General features: G+C 57.2%; 1 protein-coding gene across 1 annotated transcript in view; it reads right to left on the reverse strand.

The window, feature by feature from the left end:
- LOC105464348 (transcription factor 20) overlaps positions 1 to 15,086 on the reverse strand; it is a 188,489-nt gene extending 173,403 nt beyond the window's left edge. The window contains exon 1 of the mRNA XM_071080663.1: positions 14,983 to 15,086. The gene's annotated coding sequence lies outside the window, so the exon portion shown is untranslated. The remainder of the gene's footprint in view (positions 1 to 14,982) is intronic.
- Positions 15,087 to 24,724: the final 9,638 nt, after the last annotated feature.

Below are 24,724 nucleotides of genomic sequence, written 5' to 3' on the forward strand. Positions count from 1 at the left end.
GTCCACTGTGTGGGAAGCCTGAGACGCCCGAACCACATGACCCCAGGCCCAGGCCGGCTGGGGCCTGCTCTGTCCACACGGGTCTCCTAGCATCCCCCAGCTCACTCTGCAGCCCCGTTTGTTCATTTCATTTCCCCACTCCCTCTCTGAGCCAGGACAGAGACTGGTGGGGTCTCCAAGAGCCCGGGAGAGAATCTGATAAACCATTCTCTTCCAGGACCAGCACTGTCTCGGGCAGGCGGCAGTGCAGTCACACCAAGCAGTGATAAGGAGGCAGCAGAGCGGAGGGAATTCCTCCCTTCCCGCAGCAAGGCCAGAAACCATCCTCATCCCCAGCACACAGGCTGCCAAGGGCTGCTTCCGTCTGCCCAGCTATAGGGGTGAGCACCTGGCGAGTCTGGCGTCCAGCCTGAACGCACCTGCCAGGAGAATGGCCACAGGACAAATGGCCATGTAGGACTCAGGGCCTCACACTCACCTCTGCAGGAGGAAGAGACCATGGATATTCAGGAGCAAAGTGAGAGGGGCGAGCAGGCTCAAGGAGGAGAGAAGCGGGGCTCGAGGCTGGGAGGCCATGAATGACGAGTCAGAACGTGGGCTTTGTGCAGTGGTAACAGGGAGCCATGTACGGTGTGGGGTGGAAAAAGCAAGGAGACAGGATGGAAGGTGGGGTTGGGATGACCATAGTAGACACATGCTGGATTGCCACCCAGGAGGCCACTGCAGGGATGCAGGAGGGCTGAGAGGGTGGCCCAGCCATAGACGGTGGCAGAGAAACTGGGAAGCAGCCCAGGGCTGGCCATGGGGGAGGCCAGAGGCTCTTGGGGCTGCAGGCCACTGCCCACTCCATTGCTGCTCCCCGCTTGAGTCCCCTTCCTCCCCCTGCCCGCCCGCCCCATTCCCAAGCAAAGCCAAGTGGGAAAGTGTGGCCCCGAACTGGCTGTGGGCTCAGTGGGAGGTGGAGGGAGTATGAACTCACCAGGGGCCACCAAGTTCAAATACAGGTAGGTCCTGGCCCAGAGTAATAGGAAACCTGCCCCACCATCTAGCAGAGGCCCTGGGCTGCCTGTGGGCCCCTCCTGTTGGCCTCCTCCACCAGGCAAGAGCTTAGGGCCTCAACGGGAACCCAGGCCCACTCCCACCCCATCTGAGTGCCCCTGCAGATTCCACTCCAGGCTGAGCAGACAGCCCCTGGCCAGGGCCTCTCAGGGGGCTGCCAGGCAGGCTGGAGGCTGCAGAGGACTGGAGGGCACTGCCTTCTAAGCTGTGGGTCTCAATTTCCTCATCTGCAGCATGAAACAGTGATCCTTCCTTCCAGGGCCATCAGAAAGGGTCAATGAGAGGGCATCACAGTGAACTTGCTGAGCACAGGGCAGGAATAAGTCCCTGAGGCACTGACGTTTGCAGAGTGTCCCCGGCACCCAACATCCCTCCAAACACCTTGCTCCCTCCCTCCCACCTCAGGGCCTTTGTACATGCTGTTCCTCCTGCCTGCAACACTCTTCTCTGTGTCTCTCCCCTGCTGGTTGTTCTGAGGTCAGATGCTATGTCCTCCAGGAAGCCTTCCCTAGCCCCTAGATGAGGTCACAGCCCCATGAGTCTCCCCCAAACCAGACTGAAAACTCCATGAATGCAGAACTGGGACTGTCTTGCTCACTGCTATGTGTTCTTACTATTTATTAAATGAATAAATAAATGAGTAGATGAGTGAGACATGACAACTCTCAACCTTCAGTGACAACACACGGCCATCAGGGTGGCAGGGCCTGCCTTGAGGGCTGTGGGCACCCCTGTAGGCTCCTGATCCAGCCCGGAGTCCAGGAAGCGTTCCCAGAGGAGGCAACAGTTCAGCCTGAATTCAGAAACTTGAAGCTGCAAGGTCACCCATACTACTTTATAGATGGGGAAACTGAGGCCTAGATAAGCGGCTGCCTGTGAATGTCCTGAGAATTTGCCCTGCTTCACTGGTCTAAGGCTCTGCCAAGTCCCCCACCCCTGGGTGGCCCATCTCATTCCCCTGGGGCTGCCCCACAGCCCACCCAGGGCTGCCACCCCCTGCCCTGGTCATCCATCGAGCAGGTGGCAGGGCTGCTCGGGGCTGGGGCGGTCCTGGGCATGCGGTTGCACTGCTGAGTCGGGCAGCTGGCAGCAGCACAGCTACGAACCAGCTGTTTGGATGACAAACTGCGTTCAAGCTTCATTAGGGTAATCACGGGCTCCCCTCCCGGCAGCGCCACAGAGCGCGACTGTCAACCTGAACTAATCAAACCCGGCCCCAGGACACCCGCCCGCCTGGCTGACAAGCCGCTAAGCCCCGAGCTACTGTGCTGCACAGCTCCCGGCAGAGGCCCAGTTCCACCGCATGCCCTGGAGACAGCTGGCCTCCCAGAGACCTACCGTGTGCTCCCTGAGATCTCGTCAGCCTCAGAGGCCCTGTCAGGGAGGGGCAATTCCCATTTCTACAGCCCACGAGAGAAAGTGACTTACCAAAGCCACACAGCCATGTGGGGTTAAGTCAGGCAGGAACCCAGGTCCACCAGGGACCCCCATCACCACCCCTGTTCCCAGTGCCTCCCAGACCCTTGAGGGGAGGAGACCCTCCTCCTGCCCTTGAGGCCCAGCAGGCTGAGCTTGGAGCCCTGAGGTTGTGGTCAGATGTGTGGCCTCAGCAAGCCCCTTGACATATCTAGGCCTTGAGCCCTGCACCCCAACAGCAGCCTGGGGGCTCTAGTGGTGCAGGTGTGGAAAGTACTCCGCCAGGCACTGGGGGCGGTGCAGAACCTGCCTTGTAGCCTATGGTCACTGCCCCGCGCAGCTGGGCTGTAAGTCAGCCCACTTGCCTCACATCCTCAGAATCTGAACTTAGCCAGGAAGGGAAGGTCTGGTTCCTTCATTTGACAACTGGGGAAACTGGGGCCAAGAGAGGGGTATCCGAGATGATGGAATGTAGTAGAAAGAGTATGGGCTTTACAGACAGATGGACATTCATTCATCCACTCATCCACTCAACAAATACTAGCAAGATGCTATCACATGCCAGGTGCTCAGGACTTGCTGAAGGAACAGATGACAGGAAGAAGAATGAATGAACCCGCGAAAGGCACCGGGGACCAGTCGTGAGCTCAGCAGACACCATCGCTGCTTCCTGGAGTTTACTGTCTAAAGCGAGCAGATGCATAACAGATACTATCACAAATGACACGGGCACTGTGGAAAAGCGTGAACTAGCCTGATAACAAGCACCAGGAAGGCCCTGCCTGGCAGAGGAGGTGATACTCCAGCTGGGCCCTGAGGGTATTAGCCAGGCAAGGAGAAGCTTGGGAGGTCGGAACAGCAAGTGCAAAGGTCCTGAGGTAGGAAGGAGCTCAGGGCTTTTGAGAACAAAGTTCCCTCTATGTGGCTGGAGGGTAGTGACCGGTGCAGGAGCTGGAGCAGGAGTGGCCAGTGGGAGGATCTGGGTCTCACTCCAAGGGTGACAGAAATGTAAGCAGGGGCAGCACTCTGGGTCCTACGGGGAGAGTAAGTGGGAGAGTTCAAATCCCAGTTCAGCCAATTTCTTTCTTTCTTTTTTTTTTTTTTTTTTTGAGACAGAGTTGTGCTCTGTCACCCAGGCTGGAGTACAGTGGCACGATCTTGGCTCACTGCAAGCTCTGCCTCCCAGGTTGACGCCATTCTCCTGCCTAAGCCTCCCAGGTAGCTGGGACTACAGGCACCTGTAACCATGCCCGGCTAGTTTTTTTGTATTTTTAGTAGAGATGGGGTTTCACCGTGTTAGCCAGGATGGTCTCGATCTCCTGACCTCATGATCCACCCCTGACCAGCCTCAGCCCCCTAAAGTGCTGGGATTACAGGCGTGAACCACCACGCCCAGCCCTTTCTTTTTTGAGGCAGAGTCTCACTCCGTTGCCCAGGCTGGAGTGCAGTGGCGCAATCTCGGCTCACTGCAACCTCCACCTCCCAGGCTCAAGCAATTCTCCTGCCCCAGCCTCCCTGCTAATTTTTGCAATTTTAGTAGAGATGGGGTTTCACCATATTGGCCAGGCTGGTCTCAAACTCCTGACAAGTGATCCACCTGCCTCAGTCTCCCAAAGTGCTGGGATTACAGGCATGAGCCACCGTGCCTGGCACAGCTAATTTCTGATACAGCAATAGCATAGACAAACACGATGTTACAGGAAAGGGGCCATGCTGTGCTACTGTGTTTACATGAAGTGCAGAGACGGACAAGGCCAGCCTCTACTGTCAGATGCCAGAAGTGGGGGCAGCTGCTGGCAGCAGGTGGGGATTGACGGGGAGGAGCACGGGGGAGCCTCCAGGGGCGCTGGGGGTGTTCTAGGTCTGGATCTGGATGGAGGCTACACAGCTACCTATAGCTGTACACTTAAGAAGTGTACACTTTTCTGTATTAAGTTATACCTCCAGGAAAAAATAAAAACAAAAGCCTGGCTGCATCACTCTGCCTCTCTTAATCTCTGTTTTTGCATTGGCAAAATGCAGTGGCAGGAGCTGCCCCACTGAGCAGAGGCTTTAGAGGACGGTGCACCTGGGCTGTGTGTAGACAGGCAGGAGCGGCCTTGCTGTGCAGAGGCTTTAGAGACCAGTGTGTGCCCAGGCTGTGTGCAGACAGTGGCAGGAGCTGCCCCCTGTGCAGAGGCTTTAGAGGACGGTGCACCCAGGCTGTGTGCAGTGGCAGGAGCTGCCTCGCTGTGCAGAAGCTTTAGAGGATGGTGCGCTGTGTGCAGACAGTGGCAGGAGATGCCTCGCTGTGTAGAGGCTTTAGAGGACGGTGCACCCAGGCTGTGTGCAGTGGCAGGAGCTGCCTCGCTGTGCAGAAGCTTTAGAGGATGGTGCGCTGTGTGCAGACAGTGGCAGGAATGCCTCGCTGTGTAGAGGCTTTAGAGGACGGTGCACCCAGGCTGTGTGCAGTGGCAGGAACTGTCTTGCTGTGCAGAAGCTTTAGAGGATGGTGCACCTGGGCTGTGTGCAGACAGTGGCAGGAGCTGCCTCGCTGTGCAGAGGCTTTAGAGGATGGTGCACACAGCCTGGCTGACAGCCACTGCACCATGAACGTAAGTCACACAGAAGCAGAAAAGCATCTGGCTTCCACCACACCTTGGCCCTCTTTGGGCCTCAGTTTCTGTAAGGAACCAGTGGTCTCCACCTGCCTCAAAGGCAAAGGAGTAAAGGCATAAAAACCCTCATATCAGGCCCCTGTGAGCCAGCCTGCCCCTCACCACAAAGTGAAGAGCAATTCAGAGACCGGAACACACAGTATGCCTACTGCTCCATGCAGAAGGTACTAAGCCACTTCCAGGTGCCCAACCTGCTCACTCACTATGTGCCAGGCCTGGCCCAGGGCTTCTCTCCAGGAGGAGCACCAACTCACCACGGTGGCTCCTCTAAGGGCCCACTGGGATACAGGACCATAGGCACAAGCGCAGTGGGAACCCAGGCCAAGGGGTGGCCCCTGCCTGGGACTGGAGTTTAGCAGACTCCTGTGGGAACAGGCTCACAAGGTCCCAGATGAGCCACCAGACAAAGCTGACTCAACATAATGGTACCCTTGGTGTCAGAGGGGCTGCACAGCCAGGTGCCCCTCACACCATGGGCAGTTGGAGGCAGGGAGAGGCCTGTTTCCCTGTCCAGAGCCTGAACATCTCACCCTCCTCCCCTGGACTTCGGGTGGCCTTGGGAAACCAGACTGGTGGCCACCTCACCAACAATTTGTAGGCTCAGCTGTCCTCACGGCCCTTTAATATCATTTTCTCATGAGTCTGCCAACAACCCAGGGACAGCCCTGGGGTCAGAATCATCATTGGCTCCATTTTATAGAGGAGTACACTGAGGCTCTAGGAGGTTTGGTGTCCCAGGGCACCCCAGCGAGGAGTCAAGAAGCAGCTAGATGGCTGGATGCCCACGCTCAGCCCACTGGGCACAGCTCAGTCCCTTGTGCCCTGTCCTCCCCATCACCTGGGGGCTGCTCACTCAAGCAGCCAGTTCACTCAGTCAGTCAACAAACAGCCACTGTGTGCTGCAGCCACTGTTTTAGGAGCTGGAGGCAGAGCAGGAGACAGGCTGCAGGGAGACGGTTCCGAGTCAATGACCGCTCCAGCCCTTACACACTCGGCAAATGCCAAGAACAACAGTGTCGCAGACACACTGGCGCCTGTCCTGAGCCAGGCGCTGCACTGAGAGTATCGCATCTAATTCTCTAAGCAGCCTCACAAGGGTGGAACTGTCATCCCCATTTTACAGATGAGGATGCTGAGGCTCAAATTCAGGGCCTTGCCTGAGTGTGGTCTCACAGCCTAGTCGAAGTGGGGGAGGATCTGACACCAGGCACACAGGCTCCTCAGTCCTGTCTGTCTGTCCCATGGGATTTTTAGTCCTTTGTGTGAGTTGTCGGAATGGACCCTTGCTCTGGACCTCAGCAATGGATGGATTTAGCAGGGCCTCAGGATGAACCAGGACCCAAGACCCCACATCCCATCCCGTGTCTCAGGCCCTGGCTGCCTCCAGTACCCAGAGCTGTACACCCCCTGGGCCCGGAGCCCAGCCTGACTTTGGTTCTGCCTACACTCCTGGGACCTGGGCTCCATGGGGACATCTGAGACCATTCCTGCTCCTGGGGCCCTGCTCACATCAGCTCAGCCCCAACAAACATCCCAGTTTTGTGCTGGTCCCCACTAGGCATAAAGGGTGGGGAAACAGACAAGAAAGCAAAGAGTCCCACTTGGGATGCTCTCCCCGCATACCTCCCATGGCTGGCACCTTCTCCCTCTGATAAAGGCTCCCTGGCCACCCTGCCTCTATCAGCACCCCCTGCACCTCCCACTGTCTCTCTGGCACCACTCAGCTTTTCCACACAGCTCTGCCCACAGGCCAGCACCAGCCACGTTTTCACCTGATTGCTGTCTGTCACTCCTACTCCACTGTGAGCTCCTCAAGGGTCAGGACCTGGTCTGTTTTATTCACAAATGTACCTCTCCCCATCCCACCCCCAATTAGTACCACATCTGGTACATAGCAGGGCTGCAATATACTTATTAAGTGACTGCACTTGCTGAATGAATACTGACTGGCAGAGAGAATGTGAGAACACAGTGGGGGCATCTGTTACCCCTGACTCTGAGCAGACAGCAGGGGGGCAGAAAGCAGAAGTGTCCCAGGCAGAAGGCATAGCAGGGGCAGAGGCCTGAGGGCAAGAAAGAACTGGGCTTTGGGGACCTCTAAGTGCAGCTTCTGAGTGCAGCAGAAGCACAGGACACGAGACAAGGAGGCCAGCAGGGTGGCAAGGGGGTGACAGGGAGCCCTCCAGGGTGCCAGCTCTGGGTAGGGGGTGCCCCAGCACTCAGATCACCCCCCAGCCCTGCCCAAACCAGCAACCAGCCTGGCCCTCAGCCCAACTTTACCCCCGAGGCCACCTGTGGTAGGCAACCAAATTCGGGGGCAGTCATCACTCCTCCTCTGCCCACAGACACCAGGAACACAGTCCTGGCACCCACCCACAGGTCTGGGAGCCAACCTGCCACCGTGCAGGCTGCAACCTGTGACCTTGGCCCCATTAGCGTGGCCTCCTCCAGTCGAGCAAACCAGCTGGCGCCAAAACACAGAGCAGCTTGGGTGAACTCCTCACTGCAGAGGATGGCACGGCTGCGGGCGGCAGGCGACATCACTTATGCGCTCCAGCCGGCATCTGTGGGGGAGGGGTGTTGGTGGCAAGAACTGGGTGTGTCCAGGGCAGCAAACAGCTCTCACACCCAGGCTGGACTGACCTGGCATGGCTCGGGTAGCCAGTGGGAAAACTCACCCCAGACAGTCTCTCTCTCTCTCTCCAGGCCTCAGGCTGGGCCTCGGCTCCCACTCCCTCTCCCTTTGGATGACCTCAGTTCTGGATGTCCCCGAAGCACTTCAGCCAGAGTGCTCCCTGCTCAAGTCTGCTTCAGGCATCCCTTCTCCTCCATGCATCCCAGGCATCCTATCCAGGCTCTTCCCTCCCCCACCGCCCCATGCCACATAGACTCTCCCAGTTCCAGCCCCACTGCCATCTCCCTCCTTCACCCGTCTCTGCCTCCAGACCTGCTACTGAGACCCTCTAAAGGGTGCCTGCCACCTTTAGAATAAAATCCCTGGCCCCTCCTGGGCCCTACTGGCCCACATGGCACAGTCTGGTCCCTAAACCCCCCTCCACACACACACCTATCCACCATACTCCAGTGACAATGGCCTCCTTTCTGTCCCACACCCAGACAAACTCAGACCTGCCACAGGGCCTTTGCACGGGCCCCTGACTAGGGTGCTTTTCCCCCTGACCTCCCTCATGGCTGGCACTCCTCGCTCTTCAGGCCTCAACTCAAATATTTCCTCTTGAAGAGACCTCTCCAGAGCACCCTGGCCAGCGGTACCCACAAGTGCACCCCACCCTGATCACCACCACACAGCACAGAACTGCTTCCCATTGCCATGCATCTTCTTCCTCGCTCACTGTCTGTCTCCCCATCAGCCTGGGAGTTGCACAACACAGTGGCTGTGCATGAAGAGTCACTGCTGTGTCCTCGGGCCTGGCACAGAGCATTCCACACATCTGTGCACTGAATGAGTGCGTGGACTCCCAGTCACCATGGCGCAGTCAGATCTGACCACATCAGGGGCTCCTGGGCCCTCCAGATGCTGCTGCCTCATGTCCAAGGCCTCTGTGGTCTAGCCCTGGCTACTTCTCTAGCCCTGACACTGGGGTGGCCTCCTCTCACTGATTTCCAAACCCACGCTGCCACCATGCCCTCCCTGCCACTCCTCTTCCCTTTATCCTCTCCCTGGCACCTCCTGGGACCTGTCCAAACCCATACCTCTCATCCTGCCTGTCCCTCCCCCAGTCTTCAGTACCTTCAGCTCCCATCCCTCCTCACCCTCGCATTCACAGCCTGACATCAGCTTCCATCCCCCACCTCCCTGCCTGTCACTTCTGCTTACAAGTCCTGGTGCCACTGCCAATGCTTGGTGTCCCCCTCATCCTGTGCTTTCGTGCCTCCAAGCCTTTGAAACCTGCTATTCCCTCTGCCTGAGTGCTCTTCCCCCTCTTCTCAGCTGGATGAGCTCTTATTCATCCTGCAAGACCCAACTCAAAATGTCTCCTCTTTTGTAAAATCCTGCCTGATCCTTCTCCTGCATCAGTCAGGACATCACTGGTTGCAAGAGAAAGAAACACAACTCAAAATAGCTTGAGCAAAAAAGAGAACATGTTGGTTTTATGTAACTAAAAATTCCAGGGGTAGTTTCAGGCATTCTGGATCTAGAGGCCCAAATTAAGTCATCGATCCATCCACATCTGGGCTCTGCCTCCTTCCACGTGATGACCTTCTCCGCAATCCTCCATCCTAAACGCTGCTGTGGAGGAGAGTGGCCGGTGGCCTCACATTCACACCCTTTAGTTTCAACAATCACAGCTGAGTCCAAAGCCAGAATGGGCGTGGGAGGGGGTCTCAGGCCCTGCATACTCAACCCTGAGTCACAGTTCCAGGGAAGCCTTTGACTGGCTCAGATGTGCCACATGCCCATTTCTCCACCAGTCAATGTGGCCAGAGAGAGGGGGTATTGGGCCCCACCCTGGGAAGTGGGGGCATGGGTCCCAGGAAGAAAACCCTCTGGGCCCAGGTCCTACTCTGTACACAACTCCTGCCTCAGTCTCCACGTGTCCCCTGAGACTCCCCACCCCCCTGGATGTTCACGGTTCTGCAGCACGAGAAATCCCCTTGAAGCTGGGTCCCCAGTGCCCGCTCCATGACAGCCCCAGAAGAGGGCCTGAGAAACTTTTCGTCTGAATGGAGGTCGGCTGCACAGAGGAAACTACACGTGTTGGGTGTGTAATAACGGGTTAACCATCACCCCTGGCAGGCAGCAGATCTGCATTTTCACGGAGGCCTCAGGGGGACACAAAGCTTAAATGGCAGCGTGGAGAGTTGGGAGGGGGGTACCCAGGGGGCCCTCAGCAGAGCCCCGTCCCTCCCGGCAGCCGGGCCTGTGGGAGCCACTCGGCCAATCCCGAAGAGCTCGCTCAGGGGCTGCGAGTGGAAAGACTGGGAAAATAATTACCGAGGAGGCCCGGGAGGGAGGCGGGGAGGCTGGCGAGAGTCTTAATGAAACTGCTAACGCGTTAGTGATTCCTGCCTGCTCGGGAAAGGCGGAGGCAGACAGCCATGTTGCCAGCTCCTGCGATGGAGGCTGCCAGGCGGGACGGGCTGGGCACGGCACGAGGCGGCAACAATAGGCACCTCTTCATCATCTGCCTCTCAACACGTGACTTTCAAAGGGCAATCTTAATATATCAAAGTCCCGATGACAGTATATTTCAACACATCTCGTATTAAATTGGGCTGGAGTCCCTTCAGATGCATTATAAATATAAAGGCTAAAATTCTGATTAAAGCCATAATCACAGAGATCTAAGGATGAGGGTGAGCAGGGTGTCTGGTCCCATTTTTCAGATAGGAGGTCATCTACATCCAGAGAGACAGGGTTGTTCCAGAAGGCATCCAGACCTTTAAAGCCTTCTCATGAGCAGTCCCTCTCCTCCCCACCCCCGGGTCTTTCCAGTCTCAGAAAAGCTCTGTGAGGCAGGCAGATGCCACAGGCCCCCTTAACAGGTGCCCCCAAAGAGGCCGGACCAAAGTCACACAGCGAGGCCACAGGGACAGTCGCTGCACCCAAGGCTCAGACTCCTGGCCCAGTGCTCGTCCTCACACAAGATGGGCACTTACTGGTCACTGCAATCTACACTGTGGTTACCAGTTTACACCTTACTGCAGCTCCAGGTGAGAAAACAGAGGCACACAGAGACTAAGTGATGTATCCAAGGCCACGCAGCTGGACAGATCTAGAGCCAGGACTCAGGGCTGGGTTTTAAGAATCCAAAGCTACGCACTTTTTCTTCAAACATTCTGCAGGGCACAGTGGGAACCTGGTACCCCCCGGCTTGTTGAAGGAGAGATCTGGGGCCATAGAGAAGCCCAGAGCCATTGAACCAGCATTCTCTGGGCAGCGAACTGCAGGGAAGGCCAAGTCAGGAGTTGGGGCAGCTGGTGGAGCCAGAAATGACCACAAAAACTGCGCTCACTCTGCACCCACTCTGCGTCAGCATGTGCTGGGCAATTACTGAGGGATTCCCATTGTCCAAAGGAGGAAACTGAGGCTTGCAGAAACAGAACCATATGTCTTAGAGAGTGACCCTCAGCTAGTGAGTGGCACAGTCACAGTGAGATTCAACCATCCCGGGTGTGGCCCTGCTCCAACTGCTGCCCATCCCAAGCCTGGGGCAGGCACTTGGCCAGCCGGGTGCTCACAGAGCCAGCCTGACGCACAGACTCAGTCCAGAACCTCAGGCATCCAGTGGGGCCCATCTCCCTCCCACCATCCCAGGATGCATGAAAGAACTTTAGGGTGCGAGACAAGAATGGGCCTGGGAAGGGGGCCTCAGTCCCTGTATACTCAGCAAAGCTCCATCTGCTCCTGACCTGGTCAACAGCTGGGTCAGGGGGTGGGGGAAGTAGGCCAGAACCCCAGTGACTAGCTGGGCCCCTGCCATATCCAGACCTGGTACAAACAAGGTCTGTAAGGAAGGGATGCACCTTTCCGTACCTGTTCTGCCTCACTGGCCACCTTAGAACTGTCCAAACATTCCCAGACCCAGGGAGATGCCTTTCCAGGGACCCAGCAGCTCATGCAGGCCTGTCCCCATCTGTTCCCAGGTCTGTTTCCCCAGGGGGACTGTCAGAGGGGAAGGCCACATTTGAACCGCCTCTGTGGGTACAAGACCCCTGTGCAAGAGGCTGTTCTAGATGAATGAATGAGTGAATAAATGATGGAACAAACCAATGCCACTCAACCTGCTACTGCAGTCCCTTCCCGTGGTAGCCTGCACCCAGCATGATCATCGTTTCTGTCCACTGAAAGGGACCTCCACTATATGAGACCAGCCCTGGCCCTCAGCCATCACCAGACAAGAAAACTGAGGCTCAGAGGGCCCAGGGCCTCCTGGGAGGTGGCAGCACCAGGATTCAACCCCAGGCAGATGGACTCAGTTTGTGCCTTAGCCTCAGGCTCTGCCCAGCCTTCATTTCCAAAGACAAGTACACAAGCACTCACCTGGCCCACCCCACTCCACCCCACCCTGAGGGCACAAACATGCCCATTCCTGGGACAAGGACATTCAGGTGCAGAGCGGTCGAGGGCCTAACCCAAGGTCACAGAGTCATCAGGACGCACAGCAAGGTCTCAAACTCAAATGGCTGCCTCCATCCCTCATCATCTCTTCCACACGCCAAAGCTGCCTCCTTCCCCATCAACGCAATAAAGAAGGGAAGGGGGAGGGGGAGGGGAAAGGAGAGGAGGGAAGGCCCCCCCCAACCAGCCCGCAGCCGGCTCCTTTCTGGTCAGGGAGAAAGCCTCTAATGAAGGCCCTGCAGATGCCGCGAAGCTGACGGTGTCAGCCTGGGAGCCCCGTGGAGCGGCGGGGCGCGCAGCTCTGCTCCCAATTAGCACACAGGTCCTCCATCAAAGCGCGCGCCGGCTGCCAGGAGCAGAGGCCGGAGGGACGGCCCTGCTAGCAGCAGGAGAGGAGGCCGTGGCTCTCTGGCAGGCCCTGGCCTCTGCTCCTTGCCTTTCTGGGGGGGATCCAAACCCCCCAGTCCCCCACACTCACTCACACCCTCTCCAATCAGCCAGCTTAGGGCAGCCGCCGTCACCCCGGGGGACACGCTAATGAAGATGGCCGACATTAATCTCTTCCCTCTCCCGACAGGTCAATTTATAGTTCCATGGGGAGCCCTGGCGCTCGGCCAGAGGCCCTGACATAACTCTCCCTGTTCTCCGGGAGGACATCAGGGGTGGGCTAGATGGGGCAAGGGAGGCTGGAGACCCCCGGGGCAGGCCAGGGAGGGCCCCTCTGCCTGAGCACCCACCGTTACCATCCCAGCGAATCCAGGTGGGTAAGGACCTGGGCCCCTGAACTCAAAGGCAGAGGGTCAGTCCTCGGCTCCTCAATCAAGAGCATCCTGCTCACAGGCAGAAGACTCCCAAGGAAGCAGGAGGCTTCTGACATCTGCTCCTTGTCAGCCTCAAGGGGATTCACAGAGCCCTGTAACGGACCCTTCCGCTTCTGCCAGCCTCCCCAGTGTTCATTCCTCAAAGACCTGTGAGCTGGCCACACAGGGCCTGGGCCTGTGCTGGACCCTGGGGACACACCAACCCGGGCCCCAGCTCTCCCAGTCTGGGTCGGGGGGGTGGCGGGGGGCAAGATGGAAGCATCCTACCACATTGAGAGCAATAATGGAAGGATTTGCCAAGAGCTGGGGGCACCCATGGGAAAAGGTCTTCACTTCACCTGCCTGAGAAGGAGGTGGGAGTCTGGGAGGACCACAGGGAGGAGGGGATGTACCTGGGCCTTGAGGATGAGCCAGGAGGCTGGAAGACTTGGGGGAGGGGATGTGTGGGAAAGAGACCATCTCAGGCAGAGAAGACCCAGTGCTTAGGGGGTCTAAGATCAGAGGACATCCACTTCCCTGGGGTGAGGCCAGAGAGGTAAGCAGGGGAGACCACTCAGAGGAGAGGTCCAGCCTCGAAAAGTGGCTCAGGAGGTTGGCCTAGTTTAGGTTTGTGGACAGCTGAAGAGTTTGGAAGCTCAGAGCTGCATTTAAAATGACAGCTTTGGCAATGGCGTCCCAATGGACAGTCATGGGTGGGGAGGAGGGGCTGGTGCGTCCAGGGCAGAGGGGGAATTGGGGGAGAAACGACGGGAGGGCTGACTGGATGGACAGGCAGATAGGAAGGCCACAGGCCTGGAGTCTCCAGTGTGGGTACCGGGTGCAAGTGATGTCACAGCCCTAGGGTAGGATAAAGACTGGGGCCTGATGCTAAGCTTGTGAGCCTGGGAAGGTCTTAGAAGGCCCCAAAGCCCAGGGCTGGGAGATGCCAGGACCCAAATGTTGGTCCGGGTTCAAAATTCTGAGCAGCACTAGACTACCTCCTGGAGGTAGTTCATCTCATTGGGCAGAGGTGAAGCCAGGGGGCTGTCCCCTTGCCAGACACTGGGGGAGGAGGCAGGGGCCTGCCAAGGGTCGGGTGTGTGGCTAGGCAGCCCCACCATGCTGGACAGAGCCCTCGGGTTGGAAGCATGTGGGCCAGGCTGCCCCCATCTCACCCAATTCCAGAGCCTGACCCTACTTCCGCATTAAATTGATGCTCCTAGAATCCCAGCTGAATGGATGACCCTTCCCCTGGACCCTGGACCCTCCCCTTTTCCTCCCCCTCCTTCAGGGCTACCCACCAGGTCTCATCTAATCCCCTCGGGCACCGTGGGGGTGTCTCCTTTTCCCTAGGCTGGAGACCCAAGGCCAGGGAGCTAAGGGACTTGTTTAAAACCTCTCAGCTTCTAGGCGCCAGTCAGGAGGGAACCAAGGTCCAACTGACCCCAAAGCACACGCTCTTAAGGAAAGGAGGAAAAAGAACAAGGCTGAAATAAAAAACGCAAGCGCTTACAGTGGCTGCATTATGGTGGTGGGACAATGGATGATTTTTTTTTTCTTTTTTTCTACAATGAAATATTCATAGGCTCACTCTGTCGCTGTGAGTGTCCTGGAGGGGTGAGCTCCCACTGTAGAGTCAAGCAGCCCTAGGGGCAAATCCTGGCTGGCCACTTGCTAGCTGGGGACCTTGAGCGAGCCATTTGCCCACTCTTAGCCTCCGTTTTCTCATCTGTACAATGGGGACAAACACCCCCTACTTCAGAGGAACGGTCACGGCTGGCGCACAGTAGGCGCGCAGTAAGTGCCAGCCTTTGAGCATCACACCCCCACGTCCTCGCCACCTGTCTGGCCTCCAGAGGGAACTTGAGACGCCCCCACGTGCCAGACGCGGATGCTGGGCGGGCATCGGGCCCCTGGGGCTGGCGCCCACCCCCCGCCTCCCGCCGCGCCCGCGCTGTCCCCTTACCCTGGCGGCCGGAGGGCCGGCATCTGTCCCGCAGGAGAGCCCGGGCAGCGGGGCCGGGCTCCGGAGCGCGGGGCGCGGGCGCGGGCAGGGCGCGCGGGGGCGCGGGCCGCGCGCTCCGGGCCGTGCGCCCCGCGGCCGCCGCGTCCTCGCCTCCAGCGCGGGCCCCGCGCGCCCCGGCCGGCCCGGGGGCAGGCCCTGCGCAGCGCCGCGCCGGGTGGGGGGCGGGCCTCGCGGGCCCTGGAGAGGCGCCCGGGCGGCGCGGGCTCCCGGCGGGCGCGGGCGGCGCCGCTGCGGTGGCCCCGCTGCTGAGTGGTGGGACGCGATTTACTGGCTGCAATTCCCGGCGCCCCTCGATGGCACTTAAGAGAGACCGGGAGGGAGCCGGGGAGAGCGGGCGGAGGGCGGGCGGGCGGGCGGAGGAGGGGCGGCGGGAGCCGTGCGCGCCGGCGGGGGAGGGGCGCGGGCGGGGGCGGGCGGGCGGGAGGTGGGGAGAGGCCCGGATGGAGGCGGCGGGCGGCCGCGGCGCGCCGGGCTGGGGTAGGGGGGGCCCTGCCTCCAGCCCCCGCCCACCCGCGCCCAGCCCCCCACGCACGGCGCCGCTGCTGGGGGTGAGGCCAGCCCCCACTCCACCGGCTCTCCCCACCCCACGTCTTCAGAAAGCCCCCACCAACCCACCGGCCCCCCACCCCCGCCCAAACTCCCTCCCTCACCGACCCCTCTTCTAACCGGCCTGCGCCACCCCCACCCGCATCCCCACGGCCACCAGAGATCAGAAACTCTAGGCCCACGGGCCCAATCCAGCCTGAAGCCAGGCTTGCGTGACACCATAGTATTTTTTGTTTTTAATTGGAATTAATTCTCATCGTTTAAAAATTGGGAATTTTCACATAAAAATCCACCGATGAGCTCGGTTTGGAGAAGAGGAGGCCCGGGCAGCAGCCTCCCCCTCGTGCATTCCGCTTGCCAGCCGTCTTGACAGACGCGGGCCCGCAGCTGGCCTCAGTCCCCACCAGGCCCACCTGCCTGTCCTGGGAGGCGCCCGAGTTCTCCGGTCCAAGCCTGCCATACTGCAGTGCCTCTGCAGGCCCCCCTCTGTGGGATGACCACCCCCACTCCCTAAGGCTCCTCTTCTGGGAAGCTTCCCGGGACTGCCCCCCGAGTGGCCACCCAGTCCCTCTGTGCAGTCACAGCCCCCGTGGAGGTGGTGGCGCCTGCTCTACCTCGCCTGAGTCCTTCGTGGCTGGCACCGCGGCCTCTGCGGCTGCGCTCTCGCCACAGGGCTGCTGCTCTCTGGCTGGATTCTCCCTCCGTCCTGGCTCTGGGCCTGGCCCACAGTAGGCGCTCAGTAAGTGTTGGCTGAGCAGCAACCAAAGAAGAAGGGCCGGGATTGGGATTCCACAAGGCAGCCTGGGCCGTGGCAGGCACAGGGCACCGGTCCCTGCAGCTGATGTTCATTTTAAAAGCCCCGAATGTTCATTCGGGGTGGCTCTCACCAACCAAGGAAGCTAATGATTTCCACGTTCATTTTTCTCCACCTTAATCCCACTGCCAAGGCTTCCAGGCCTCTGTTGCTGCTGCCCTCAGACTGGGATCAGATCCCTCCAGAAGGTGCAGTCTGCCTGGGGACTGTCCAGGAGGGCCCACAGGGTCCAGCTTTGCCACCCTGGCCCCTGTGAGGCCACAGCCAGGTCTCAGGGCCACAGGGTCTGAGGGTAGCAGCTGGCCAGTGTCTCGGGGGCAGGAGAGAGGGACAGATTAGCTCAGACAGCACCCCAGGGCCAACACAGCTCTACTGACTCCCTGGGCAGGTGCCAGGGTACCCCTTCATGCTGCTGCTTCCTGAGCAGAGGACAAGGGGGAGTGGGACAAGAGCTGCCCCTTCCCAGCCACTAGACGCATATCAGGGTTTACTAAAAATCTGTGTCACAAACCCAGCCAGACACCAGCATCCCATTTTACAGAGAAGAAACAGGTTCAGAGTGGGTGACCTTGCCAAGGTCACAAGGCTAACAGGGCACTAAGCCAGGAGCTTATGCACCCCCCAAAGTGTCCCTACCCTGAAGGGAAACAAGGCTCCCCTCAGGGTTAGATCCAGAGCTAAGTCCAGGAGGTGGGACTGGTCTGCAGTACAGGAGAGGCAGGCACCTGCATCCCAGAGCTGGCTCCAGACACGTCTCCCTCCTGGAGCCTTGCACAACCTGGGCAGATGCCCAGGACTGCTCCTCACCTCCTCAACTACTCCCTTGCCACAGCGGCCCAGCCAGTTGCCCTCCTCACTGCGGGTGCAGGAAAACAGGCCTAGCTGGAGCCAGCAACCACACACGAGCCACAGAACACCTTCCCGGGCCTCAGTGTGCCCATCTGTCATGTGGGGGAACACCCCCAGCCTCTCTGGGCTTTTTTTTTTTTTTTTTTTTTTTTGAGACGGAGTCTGGCTCTGTCACCCAGGCTGGAGTGCAGTGGCGCGATCTCGGCTCACTGCAAGCTCCGCCTCCCGGGTTTACGCCATTCTCCTGCCTCAGCCTCCCGAGTAGCTGGGACTACAGGTGCCCGCCACCTCGCCCGGCTAGTTTTTTGTATTTTTTAGTAGAGACGGGGTTTCACCGTGTTAGCCAGGATGGTCTCGATCTCCTGACCTCGTGATCCGCCCGTCTCGGCCTCCCAAAGTGCTGGGATTACAGACTTGAGCCACCGCGCCCGGCCCTCTCTGGGCTTTTATGGGGGAGCAGGGGCAAACAAGACAGCTGATGATGGACAAGGAAGAGGGAGAACCAGGAAGTTAAATGCTCCAGCTCTGAGCTGGTCTGGGTTCACATCCTGACTTCCCGATCACCTAGCTGTGACTCACCTGCTCCAGGCCTCAGTTTCCTTATCTGTAAAAAGAGTAGGGGGGATTATAAGACCAACAGACTCAAGAGACTGTAATGAGGCTGATGGGACAATGCATGGTCGGGACCTCAGCACAATCTGACAATCCCAAGGCCTAAGACCTGTGACCTTGAAGGTGGAGACAGGAAAAAGGAGGGGCTAAATACACGGACCCTGGAGGGTTCACATCCAGCTCTGCTGTACCACCCTGTGTGGCCTTGGGCAAGTTACCTAACCTTACTGCCTCAGTTGCCCTGTCTGTAAAGCGGGCCTATTAATGACAGTTCTCACCTTATCAGGTTGTGCTGGGGCTTAAATTAGATAACTCAGGTTCTGTACTTAGAACAGCACCTGGCACCAGTAACGCTCAAACAGCATTAGTTTGCTTCTCATTACTCTCGAGATTATAAAGGCAACCAGTCCCCGGCTCAAGGAGATGCTCCTGCTGTCCCCAGGAGACCAAGTGCCTGATTTTTCATTCAGAAAATAATCAGACAGACCTATGTTCAAACTCTACCTCTGCCAGCTGGCACCTCTGGGCAGGCCTCAGTTTCCTCAGCTATGAAGTGGGGGCACAGCACCTACTGCAGCTACTCTTCAGCTACGCCCAAGCCTCACCCTCCCATTGCCCCTTCCCAGCTCTCCAGTGAAATGAAGACAGCTCAGTTGGGGACCCTGGCCACAGCCCCAACAGTGGCCAGATGGGGCACCGGACCCAGAACAGCCCCTTGTCCACATGTCTGAGAGCCCCAGGGCTGCCTAGGCAGGTGGCTGGGGGACCAGCTGAGCCTCTCAGGGCCCAGATTGTTCCAGAAGCCATGGAGGGGTCCCACCTGGAGAGAGGGATGAGGGCCCCTCTGAGAGGCCTTTCCTGACCCCTAGCTTCAGTCGTTCCCAGTTTTCCTGTTTCTATGGTAACGACCATTATCTAAAGTCATCCGTCTTCACCTGAGAGTTGTCTGTCTTTGCCCTCCCTCACCCAGGGTCCATGAGTGTGGGGATTTTTGTCTGTCTTGATCCCTGCTAGACCTCTAGCATCTAGAACAATGCAAAGCACATAGTAGGTGCTCAACAAATATTTGCCACTGAATAAAGATTCTCAGATGGTAACACTTAGCTAGAAGGCTGGGATGGCGGAGCTCCCTGCCTGTGTGTAGCTCCCCATCCAGCTGTGGTCCCCTCCTTATCTCCATCTCCCCACAGCAGGGGCGAGGAGGCCTGGAGTTGGTCTCCTCTACAGCCAGGAAGCATGTCACTTTCACTGCAGTACAACTGGGTTTCTTGGGCGAGGGAGGGACCTGGGCAATTTTCTGGCTCACAGCTTATTCCAGAGCTGCCTGGTGACACAGACGTCCCAGCCCCCGCAGGCCCAGGGAGGCCCTGCTCCAGCAGATGCAGCCTGGGATTCCCACCCTCGTGCCCACCCACGGGGACTGAAGGGGCTTGCTGAGTGAGCCCCAGGATGTCATCTAGGGGCTGGGCTCCCGTCCCCAGCCCCAGCCTCAGCCCCTCACGTGTGCACAGCACTCCCCCGTTACAGTTTACAAAGTGCGTTCACAGACATTATCACGTCGGCTCCTAAACGCCCCCTAAAAACCACAATAAATCTCTCGCTCTGGCTCCCGAGCCCACCGGCTGCTGCGTAATCAGTGAGCAGAGAGGCCTCAGGGCCCAGAGCCTGCCAAAGCCGATGCAGCGCCAGCAGGGGCAGAGGGGGCTCCACGTGGGCGGGTGGCAGGTGGCGGGTGGCAGGCCCAGCTGGGGCGCTGCGGGAGCGAGGAGCCTGCCGGAGGCCCAATCCTGCAGAGGCAAAATCAAAAAATGCTGTCTCAACACAGAATGTCTCCTGGAAGATGGGGCCAGCAGGTCTTGAGGGGAGGTGATGGGGACCCAGGGGCGGGGCAAAGTCTAGGAAGGAGCCCAGAGGGGCTCCTTAGCACTTAGGAGCATCCTTGAGGAGGTGTAGCTTGGAGGTAAACATGGTTCTCAGTCCAGCACTTGGGGCCCGGGGACAGTCAGCCCAGCTGGCTTCTCCTGCTCTGCTCTTCTTCATTCCTAGATAACAGCCCTCCACTAGCGCTGTCCCCCTGGCTGTGGGCTCCCGCGGCAGGGCTCCCCAAGTGCCAAGCCTTTACGCACTTGGCCGTTCTTTTTGTCTGCAAGATTGTTACCACTGTGTTGAAGTCCTAACCTTCCTTGAAGGGAAATTGAGAACTCTCTCACCTGGAGATCCCTCCCCAGCTTCTGGAAGCCACACTTGGGCCCCACAACTGCACCTGGGTTCCCCTCCCTTAGCTGTCACAAGTCCCTTTACCACTTTGTACCTCGTGCCCCAGGACAGGGGCTGTATCATGCTGCCTTTGCAATGGCCCAGAGCCCCCACATGCAAAAGGGGTGCCTCTGAACGACAGTGACACGGCAATGACATGAGGCTTCAGGCTTGTAGGAGGAGGTGAGACCCCATGTGACAGACACAGCCAGCACTGCTCCTGTGTTTGCAGCCCAGCCACTGGCCCTGGGCAGCCCCAGAGAAACATTCCCCCAAACGTCTGAGCCAAATCAGCCAGCAGCTGCGGTTGGGTTATGTTTTTTCACATTTCCCTTGATTCTCAAAGTTATAGGAGCTCAACTTACAAACTATGGAAAGTTCAAGAAGTTTAAATAAGCAGGGAAGGGAGGGCCTGGTGTAAGGGGGCGGTGGCTGCCCTGGCAGGCTTCCCTTCCGCAACCTGCCCCGTAAGCCTTGGGCTGGACCTCCGGGCTGCAGAGGTGGCTGATCTGTCACAGTGGCGGTTGTGGCAGTGTCACAGCAGGCATGAAGCAGGTGGCAGCTTCTCTGTGGTCACCTCTGACAGGATCCAGCATTTCTGCTTTCCCTGGATATCAAAACCAGCTGCCAGAGCTGAGCCTTGGTCGGGGGTCAGGGGTACCATAGGCCCTGTGAAGTGTTCACACTGCCGTGTCTGAAGCCTGGTAGAGGCAGAGGGAGTGGGGGAACTGGAGGTGGGAGGTGACTCATGGGGCAGATGTCCTCCCTCCCAGGGGACACTGGACCCCCTCCGTGAGACTCCTGAGTCCATAGCCAGAGGACTTTGACAGCAGAGCCCAGGGAGCCCCCAGGCCTGGCTCCTTGGCCTGGGATCCCAGCTCCTTCCTCCAAGAAGGAACTTGTATCCAGAAGTACAATGTAACAATCAAAGGACAAGGGACCTTTTTTTTTTTTTTTTTTTGAGACGGAGTCTCGCCCTTTTGCCGAGGCTGGAGTGCAATGGTGTGGTCTCAGCTCTCTGCAACCTCTGTCTCCCAGGTTCAAGCAATTCTCTCCCTCAGCCTCCAGAGTAGCTGGGATTACAGGCATGTTCCACCACACCTGGCTAATTTTTTTGCATCTTTAGTAGAGACGGGGTTTCACTGGAACTCCTGACCTCGTGATCCACCTGCCTCCACCTCCCAAAGTGCTAGGATTACAGGCATGAGCCAGCACGCCCAGCCCAAATAGACCAATTTTTAAATGGGCAAAGGATTGGAATAGAATTTCTCCAAAGAAGATATTCAAATGGACAGGTGCAGTGGTTCATGCCTGTAATCCCAGCACTTTGGGAGGCCGAGGTGGGCGGATCACCTGAGGTCAGGAGTTTGAGATCAGCCTGGCCAACATGGTGAAATCCTGTCTCTACTAAAAATACAAAAATTAGTCGGGTGTGGTGGTGGGCGCCTGTAATCCCAGCTACTTGGGAGGCTGAGGCAGGAGAATCACTTGAACCCAGGAGGCGGAGGTTTCAGTGAGACAAGATCACACCACTTCCTGGGTGACAGAGTGAAGCCCTGTCTCAAAAAAAAAAAAAAAATGCTAGATATAATTAGTCATTAGTCAAAATCACAATGAGATGCCATTTAATACCCACTGGGATATCAAAAAGACAGGCAATAACACGTGTTGGTGAATATTTGCAGAAAATGGAATACGTGTGCTTTGCTGGTGGGGATATAAAATGGTGCAGCCACTGTGAAAACCATCTAGCTATTTAGCAAAACGTTAAAAAATGAGTTACTTTATGACCTAGCAGCTTCACTCCTAGGTATACACACCTAGGTATACACACCCAAAAGAAGGTACAGTATATGTTCACATGAAAACCTGAACACAAATGTTTCCAAGCAGCATATATTTTTTTTTCTTCCTGAGATGGAGTTTTGCTCTTGTTACCCAGGCTGGAGTGCAATGGTGCAATCTTGGCTCACTGCAACCTCTGCCTCCCAGGTTCAAGTGATTCTCCCGCCTCAGCCTCCCTAGTAGCTGGGATTACAGGCATGTGCCACCATGCCCAGCTAATTTTTGCATTTTTTGTAGAGACAGAGGTTGGTCAGGCTGGTCTCAAACTCCTGACCTCAGGTGATCCACCTGCCTTGGCCTCCCAAAGTGCTGGGATTACAGGTGTGAGCCACTGTGCGTGGCCCCAGCAGCATTATTCATGATCTCCACAGAGTAGAGACAACCCATATGTCCACTCACGGATGGATGGATAAACAAGATGTGGCATATCCATACAGGGGAATATTATTCAGCCATAAAAAGGAGTGAAGTACCTATTCATGCTACTATATGTTATGCTAAGTGAAGGAAGCCAAACACATATTGTCTGGATTCCACTCATTTGAAATGTCCAAAATTGGCAAATCCATACAGACAGAAAGTAGATTAGCAGTTGCCAGGGGCTGGAGAAGAGGGGAAATTAGAGAGTGATTTCTGATGGATATGGAGTTTCTTTTGGAGATTATTAAAATGTTCTGGAATTAGATAGTGGTGATGATTAAAAACCACTGAATTATATACCTTAAAAGGATGAATTACATGGTATTTGAGTTTGATCTTAATAAAACTGTTTATTATTTATTTAGAGACAGTTTCATTCTGTCCCCCAGGCTGCAGTGCAGCAGTGCAATCACAGCTCACTGCAGCCTGGAACTCTTGGGCTTAAGTGATCCTCCCGCCTCAGCCTCGTGAGCAGCTGGGACTACAGGTATGCATCATTACACCTGGCTAATTTTTTTTTTTTTTTTTTTTTTTTTTGAGATGGAGTCTTGCTCTGTCCCCCAGGCTGGAGCGCAGTGGCGCAATCTCGGCTCACTGCAAGTTCCGCCTCCCGGGTTCACGCCATTCTCCTGCCTCAGCCTCCCGAGTAGCTGGGACTACAGGTGCCCGCCACCACGCCCGGCTAATTTTTTTGTATTTTTAGTAGAGACAGGGTTTCACCGTGTTAGCCAGGATGGTCTCAATCTCCTGACCTCATGATCTGCCCGCCTCGGCCTCCCAAACTGCTGGGATTACAGGCGTAAGCCACTGCGCCCGGCCTAATTTTTTAAATTTTTAGTAGAGAAGAGTTCTCACTATGTTGCCCAAGCCTGTCTCAAACTCCTGAGCTCAAGGAAGCCTCCCACCTTGGCCTCCCACAGTGCTGTGATTACAGATGTGAAGCACCATGCCTGGCCAATAAAACTGTTTTTTCAAAAAATAGGGTCCCCACACCCAGTCTATTCCACAGACCCCTGGGAGCCAGCCCTGCTCCCTGCCTGGGCTCAGCCCCTGCTCCTCCCAAGCCACTGTCCTGGGACAATGAGACACAGTGGGGGCAGGGATGCCAGGGAGTGGAGGGGCTGAGGTGGGCTGGGCTTCCTCCACTGGGTCCAGCTGCCTCCTGCCTTGGGCCTTTCGCTCTGGCTGTTCCTTCTTCCTGCAATACTCTTCACTTTGTCCTGCTCACCCTCCAGAGCGCAGTTCAGTGTGCTGGTTCGCAGAGGGGCCTTGCCTGACCCTACACCCTTGTAACTGATTCTCAGTCCTCTCCCAGTTCCCAACCTTTGACATAATCATGGGGCCAGCGCAAAACAGATGCACAGTCAACGTTATGTGTGAAGCAGGGGCAAGTAGCTCAGTGAGAGGTTGATGGTGTTTAGGAGGGGTGAGTTGTGGGGGGAGTGGACATCCACCCCACGAATCGGGAAGCTATGATGATGAGGAGGGGGGCGAGCTGTACTCAGATTCTAGAAAGATCCCTTTGGTTGTTCTGCAGGGAATGGACCAGCAGTACCAGGCTGGAGACATGAGGCTGGATAGAGGCCATGGCCTTAGTCCAGGCCTGGAGAGGCAGGGCCCAGCCTTGGGCAGAGGATGCACAGGAGGAGAGGAGGGGCACACTTCAGAGAAATTTGGGAGCCAAAATCAAAGTGACTTGGGGATGGCAACAATGTGAGGGAGAGGGAGTCCAGGATTGCACCAGGTTCTGGTGGTGTGAAGGGCCAGATGAGGATGGGGACGTTTCTGAGGTCGGGAGCACTGTAGGAGAAGCACATCTGTGGCTGACTCTGAAAGGCTGACTCTGAGACCCCAGCAAGCAGTGTCACCCCCACTTATTAAGTCCATACTCGTACCCCATGACACTTCCCATGTCCATCTCCCTTGACATCCAATTGCCAAGGTCAGGTCTCCACAGCCACTACCTGGTCAAAGCCACTGCCTCCCCTCTGGCCTCCCACCGTCAAACCAGGTGCCTTTTCTCATTTGTCCTCCATGGTGCCAACAGTTAAAATCAGCACAGCTTGGTCATTCTCCAGCTCAGAAACCTTTGATTGCTCCCTACTGCTCTCTGAACAAAGTCCAGATGCTCCAACCAGGCCCATGAGACCCTCCAGGGCCGGCCCACTTGGCTTTGCAGCCTCTCCTGCGCCTGCCCCATTCCCGCACTCCCATCCCATCCCGCGCACTCTTCTCTGCTCTGTGCCTTTGCTCCTTCCACACTTCCCACCCCAGATGCCCTGCCCCTTGCCCCCTTCCCCAGTGAGCCTCAGCAGCAGGGAGCCTCCACTCCAGTAGTCT

This window comes from Macaca nemestrina, chromosome 15 (assembly GCF_043159975.1).
Source record: "Macaca nemestrina isolate mMacNem1 chromosome 15, mMacNem.hap1, whole genome shotgun sequence".
Taxonomy (NCBI): domain Eukaryota; kingdom Metazoa; phylum Chordata; class Mammalia; order Primates; family Cercopithecidae; genus Macaca; species Macaca nemestrina.